This window comes from Ictidomys tridecemlineatus, chromosome 12, assembly GCF_052094955.1.
Source record: "Ictidomys tridecemlineatus isolate mIctTri1 chromosome 12, mIctTri1.hap1, whole genome shotgun sequence".
In the NCBI taxonomy this organism is placed as follows: domain Eukaryota; kingdom Metazoa; phylum Chordata; class Mammalia; order Rodentia; family Sciuridae; genus Ictidomys; species Ictidomys tridecemlineatus.
The window spans coordinates 35,425,075-35,432,393 of record NC_135488.1 but is presented as its reverse complement, the minus strand read 5'-3'; the positions used below and the strand labels follow the sequence as shown (position 1 = coordinate 35,432,393).

General features: G+C 37.5%; 1 long non-coding RNA gene across 1 annotated transcript in view; it reads left to right on the top strand.

Annotated features, from left to right (window-relative positions):
- LOC144369227 (uncharacterized) overlaps nt 1–7,319 on the top strand; it is a 162,828-nt gene that overhangs the window by 643 nt on the left and 154,866 nt on the right. The gene's annotated exons all lie outside the window — the stretch shown is intronic.

Sequence of the window (7,319 nt, the reverse complement as noted above, 5' to 3'; positions counted from 1 at the left end):
ACAGAAAAAAATCGTGGCAGAGCCTACCAAGACTGACATAGTTGGCTTGGGGTTGTGGCTCAGCGGTAGAGCACATGCAAGGCCCTGGGTTCGATCTTCAGCACCACGGAAAAATGAATAAATAAAACAAAGGTATTGTGCCCAACCACAACTAAAAAGTATATATTTACAAGAAAAAAAGTGACACAGTTGTTGTGCACTGCTGACCTTTGGGGCTAAGTGAGACAAAAGCCAGTTAAGTATGGACAGCCCAGGTCAGATCGGTGGCAACTTTCTGGTCTGTGTTGTGGTCAAGCCTTCAAATGCTGTAAGGTCACTAGCAAGTTTGTTTTTTATTTTGGTTGGCATGTTGTTTGTGCCTAGGAAGGGCAAAATTTGTGTACAGTTGTCTTTTTGGAATTCTGACTTACGGTTTATTCCTGTTTGGTGACTGCATGTTACAGTTTTCTTATCCTGTATATTTCCAAACCACTGCCTTTATTTCTAGTATTACATGTAATCACAGCACTGTAACAATCTGTGTATACACTTGTCCTTTTTGCAAGATTAGGACAGGGTTCTTTTAGACTTCACTGTTACTGCTTTAGAATTTTGTCCAGTTCTTGACACGCTGCAAATGAATTGCTAAACTTCACAGGAAGTGGGCATGTCCAGCCCTAGTATGAGTAGGGCATTTACACAAATGATCATAAAAACGGCCATTGCTCATTAGTTGTACTCCTTGCTAGGTGCTTTACAATCATTTCCCCATTCAATACTCACAAAAATCTGCACTCAACGTTGAAATAGTAAGAAAAACATTGAGAGTTATGTAAAACCAGTGAAAAGACCATCATACTATGGAGAGTAGTTTTAGGCAAAGTAAACTCAAGGTTACCTGCTCTTGGAATGAGAACAAGGAAGAAAATGAAGAACTTGTCTTTCAAGGATTTAGAAAGTTGCACAGAAAAATAAATTCCCAGTTGAGTGGGGATTTGTTTTCTCTTCTTATCTGAGATCAGAGATAACTGTCCCAGTGGTTCTGAGCTGTTTCTTTCCACTTGGGTGGAGCAGTTTTGGCCTATTTTGAACTGGATGCACATTCTATCTTATTGGCTGCTCATCTACATCCCAAAAAGCTCTTTGAAGGAACATGTATTATTCATCTGCACATTTTCATCACTCAGCATAATTTCTGACTTGTGACAATTGAAGAAATGAATGATAATTAAATCAATAAATTAATTCAAACAAATAAACAAAGTCATTTCCCTGAAATGTAGATTATTTTTTATTATATATAAAAGAATGAATAATAAAAAATAAATAAATAAAAGAATGAATAAAATAATGATACTAGACAGGCTTTGGAAAATATTCCTGGCAAGCCAGGTTTGAAGACTGATAGCTTCAAAACTTGATCTGCCAGACTATTTCTCATTTGGTGGTCTGGCTATTAAGATCTTGAGATTGTCACAGGCAGGTGAGCTGAGAGAAGTAATATGGAGTTTTCTCCTCTAGTATGAAAGTACAAATGAAACTCAATCTCAGAAAAATACTGAGTACTGAGATTTGACAAAAGGAAAAATTATGCCTGCATTGACCTTAATGCTTCCTCTTAAAACTACCAGCATTATTTCTTCCCTTTACTTTTTCTGCCAGCTTCTCACAGAACAGTATGCACACATTACCAAGTTGTACAATAATGTGTATTGGTTTTCCAGGGGAGAGTATCAAAAGGCCCTCATGAGGAAAGAAAAGGTTTTTGTAGAATGATACTGGATACTCTAAATGTTCTCATGTTCTTTGCCTTCCAAAACTGGAGCACTTTTTTGATCTGATTTTACATTTGAATATTCTGAATATAAGACATTTAGGGCAGAAGAACAGTGCCCTCATTCTGTTAACATTTGGGTGTATTTTAGGAAAAAGGAAGGAAACAAGAAATCCTCATGGGGAAAAAAGAAATCTCCCCAAACCACCAGAAAGGGATTTCTTGTTTTTAATTCTCACACACACACACACACACACACACACACACACACACACGTATATAATTGGATATGCCAAAAATAATCTTGCCTTTCCCCTGCCTAGGACTTGTATTATTCCACATCAACTCTGACAACACTCATCTTATTCTGTTTAAAGTTATCCAAGTGATTTACAGTTGAAATGTCTCTGTCTTTCCTTTGGGGAGTTAGAAGAATAGAAACACTAGGTTTGACTTCTTAGGACTTTTGTTTGTTTGTTTAAGTGGATGTGGATAACATGCCAAATTTAAACCATTTGTGGTTATCTACACTGAGTAGTAAATTCTATCCCAAAAGTTCAGTCCCCTAAATTATTTTGAAGAATATGTGGTAAAGCTGCACTTTCCAACATAGCGCTCATGAATGAGATTATTTCATTGATATTATTAATCCCCTGCTCTGTTGATCAGTGTGCTCTCCTTGTTGGCTTCCTTCCCTGATGGTCCAGAGCAGAATGAGCAGAAGAGAATGATCCCAGAAATATGGTCCTCATAGATCACCAGCATTCTGTGGGACACTTTTTCTCAAAGGAAACTTTCCTGATTAGGAATTGAGAACGCTGGCAAGGAATGAGCAGATTAGAACATGAATATTTACTTAATTTAAAAAATGTTCTTGAATGCTAAGATTGAAGCTTGAAGCTTGAAATTGACACCAGTATTTTTATGCTTTCCAGTTAAGTCTGTAAATAACATTTCCTCACTCACCTGAAATTGTTTTAGATGTGCTCCAGCTTCCAGAGGGATTGAAGAGCAGGGGTCATGAATATGAGATGACTTCAGATGACCAAGTAGTCACGGGGTCTTTTTATGCAAGGAGTCTAACAATGATAATGTTTAAAAATATTCTGTGCATCTATCAGTATTTTTGCCAGTCAGTAATTGTACTTAGCCTACACCCCTACCTAATCACTGCTCTAATCTTCCTACTCCTGTCAGCCAAAGTGTTCCCCAAAGTGGTCCAACTCATAAAGGAAATAAATTTTCTGTTTAGACAGGAAGAACTGTGCTTAGTGATTCACAACTTTATTTTTCCCTATCTCTTACAGGAATAGGAAAAATAGGTATTTATTGTAAAATGCTTTAGAGTTTCCTATTGCAAAGATAATTCTAACTCAAGAGGACTCCTAACTTTGAGTTTAGTGTATCATCCCTGGTCTTTGCTCTCTGGGATCATATCGTCCAGTACCCACAAATATACTCCTAGGTAACACCCAACAGTGCAGGGTAAAAGTTGTGCTTGGATGCTGTAAAGGGGACCATGGTGTCTGTAGGACAGGACTAATGGGAACTGAAATTCAATTTGGTTTTTCAACTACAGCGTGTTTTGCTCCTGTAGCTACCATACCCCAAATACCACCAATTGGAAGGGTTAAAACTGGGAGTTAGAAATTAAAAATCAAGGTGTCACCAATGTCATGCTTTCTAGGAAAGATCTTGGTGAAAATCCTTCCTTGCCCTGTCCTAATTTCTGGTGGTGGCTGATTATCCTTGGTGGCCCCTTGGTGGCACAATGGTCTTCTCTGTGTGTGTCTATTTCTGTGTCTCTCTTCTTGTAGAGATACAAGTTGATATATCCTAATCCAATATTACCTCATCTTAACTTGATTACATCTACAAAGACATACTTCCTAATAAGGTCATGTTCACAGAATTCGGGAATTAGGATTTTAGTATTTTATATATATATATATATATATATATATATATATATATATATATATATATATATATAAATTTTAAAAATTAGTTTACTTAGTTATACATAATATTAGGGTTAATTTTGACACAATTATATAAGTTTGGAATATAGCTTGCTGTAATTATGTTTTTGAGGGATAAAAGTTAATTCAAAGAGATAGTATCCTAGATTAGTTTTCCTAGAAGCCTGAAATGGGGACTCTTGAGAAGATGTGTTTTGGAGGATGTGTTCTCAGGGTACAGAGAGTGAGGTTAGCAGGTTCAGAAAGCCAGCCAGAAAAGTGGGTTCAACTGGAATCCAGTTTCAGCCCGGTTCCAGAAGAGCTCTGGAACACAAATGTCACTACAGAGTAGTCCCACGTTGAGACAAAGGAGCCAAGCCTTATTCTTGTACCCATCAATCCTTGGGCTTAGCTGTGATCCCTCAGCCTCTAGGGAGGGGGTGTATGGAAACTCCTGTTAAGGCTGCTCCCATTGGGTCAAAGTTATTTCTCTGGAGAAGGAGACAACTGTGAGCAGCTAGCAGTCTGCATACATAGCAGCTGGGGACTGGGGATATCAGCCTGGTGAAGAAGGTCAGATGGGACTCTAACAGCATAAAACTTGTTCTCCCAGGGCCTGCTTAGATCTACTTACCTGTCCATCCATCCTGGCATAATTTCCTCCATATTCTGGCCAAAGTATTTTACAGTATAGTTCATAAGCAGAGGATTGGTGGTTAGTGACAACCTCAGTGTGTCCTGAGGTTATAGCTGATTCTCCTTATCTCCTTCCCTTCTATATTCCTTTTAGCCATGGCTCTTGACTTTCTGTTAATCTAAATGGCTTGTATGCTGTTATGGTTTGGATATGATGTGTCTGCTGAAAGCTTATGTGGGCAATCACAAAAGAATGTTCAGAGGAGAAATGATTAGATTACAAGAGCTATAACATAATCTGTGTATTCACTCATTTGATGGATTTAGTAATTTGAATTGATAATGGGTACAACTGTAGGTTGGTAGGGCATGGTGGGACAAAGTAGGTCACTGAGGATACACCCTTGAGAATTATATTATCCCTGGCTCCTTGCACACAAGCTCTCTATTTCCTGGATGTCATGTCCTTGGACCAAGAGCAATGGAATCTACCCACCATGGACTGAAACTCTAAAACTTTGAGCCAAAATAAACTTCGTGAAACCACATTTCCAAGCAAACTTTCCTACTCTAAGAGGTTCTTGTCAGGTTGTTTTATCACAGCAATGAAAAGCTAACTAGCACATATGGGGTAAGGGTAGAGTCTGAGACTTTCCATCATCCCCGAATCAGGCTTCATTTGTTCTACTTGACCACTTATAGAGACAGGCTGGAATAAAGTATCGAGTATTGAGTGACTCAGTAGATCACAGATGTTCAAATACCTCTCACTGCCTCTGTGAGATTATAGTAATCCTACCTTCTCATGGTTGGGATTATTGGCTCAAGTTGGTGTCAGTTTGGTGTTGAGATTCCTTTCTGCACCTACTGGTCTACTGGCATAAGTAATCCAAAGGAATCAAGATAACAGCCTTAACTTTAAGTTTAGTGAAGCTCTTATTGTATACACAGATAGAAGCATCTCTTGTCCAGGACTTAAGATTTACTGATGCACATAACCTAAAGTTGTGAAATGGGAAGCACAAATTCCTCAAGCACATCATTAGGAGAGATGGTTATCTCAGCCACCTTGCTTCCTTCTCAGACATATGTATTCTTCTTCCTACTGGGAACACTGCACCATATGATAGTAATGATTTAAGACAAATACAACATCATTAAGGATAGCACCCTATCATTTTAAGGAAATCTCCGGCGGAAGCCATTCCAATACTGATATCTTCTGGATGATTTTGTATGTGTGAAGTGAGTGGATTCCCTTGACATATACCCACTACCACCCCTCCTTGGTCACGAAATAGGTGCCTCATTCTAAGGCAGTATTATGAGGAATACCATCCAAGAGATCAGACACCATGAGGCTTCAGGGAGTGGTGTTGGCCGAGGCAGTGCAGCAAGAAAGGCAAACCCACACCCAGAACATGTGTCTCTCTGTGTTGGGATAAAACATTTGTTTCCCCTTCCAAGGTAGAAGGATTATGATGTAATCAGCTACCTCTTCCCTTTTGGTTAGTTAGAAAATTCCAATTTTGTTCAGAACCACCTGGTCCCCTTCTCCAGATCTTGGATAATGATGATCTAAGCCAGCCATGATAGTTCCAAACCACATTCCCAGCCTCGCTCCAGATCTGGCCAATAAGACATAATGGGAAATCTACTGGGGAGATTCCTGGGAATGTTTTTTTTTTAAATGTAAATATTCAGATTTGGTTGTATATATCCCTCTTTGTAATTCTACCTTGAATATGAACATGATGGCTATAACTGTAGTACTATTTTGCCATTATATAGGAAAATTTAAGGCATAAAACAAGAGTGACAGTACTATTATTATCTTAATAATCACAGATATCAATTGCCTTCTTTTGAACTTCTTATGTAAGGGAAACAAATCTGCATTACTTGAAGCTAATTTTATTTTAAATAGTAACTTTTTTAAGAGGAGGAGTTAAAATAGGATCAATAGAAGCACCATCTAGACTACTAGGGTCAAAAATATGATGCTGCAAAGGTACTGATGGATACAAGAAAACACCCCAACAAAGAATTGGTGTAAAGTCTATATGAATAGCTATAGAAGCTGATAAACTTTTTTTTGCTCACTACCATGCCATAATAAAACAAAAAACTATTCAATATCACATACTACTTTCCATATTCAAATTTTTGCAATTGCTTTAGAGCTCCCCCACCAAATGGTTTGAGTCAGAATTCAAAGTCCCCATATTACATTCAGATCTCTCTTATTCTAGACAGCTTCTCTCTCACTCTTCTTTCAAGATGTTGATTTGTTGGAGAAACCAGGTCATTTTTCCTATTGACTCTCCTACATCCTAGATTTGGCTCATTACTTCCTCCTGGTGTTGTTTAACTGGATTCTTCTATACCATGTATTTCCTCCAAATTGGTAGTTAGATTTAAAGGCCTTATTAGATTCAGTTTTAACTTTTAAGGAAGTTTTGTTGCATACTTCCTATTGCATCACTTATGACATATATAATTCTTATGGATGTCAACTCAGCTTGATCCTTTTACTATCAAGTTTCACCTAATGGTTTTTGCATCCAGTGAGGATAACTGCCTGGAATCATGATTTCATCAGCAATGGTACAAGTCCAATTCTGTAATTCCATTATTCATCCTTTCTTTATTGGTTGAAATTTTTCCATAAAGAAGAACATTATTTTGACATCTACTTGATAACTTCTGAAATACAGCTTATACAGAAAGGTTAAACCAATTCTTGATTATTTTCCTTTATAAAGATTGACAGCAAATCATAAATTTTTTGTTTTCTTGTTTGCTGTTTGTAAAGTAGCATTATCAGATCATGGAATTTTATATATTTGGTGTGTTAAAATTCTTTGTAGTCATTTTGCTTTTCAGATTCTTTTGTCAGTAGGAATTCATTGAAGTTGTCCTTTTGACAGGACTGTCATTAGTCTGATAGTTTTTCCTGCTCTCTAGCA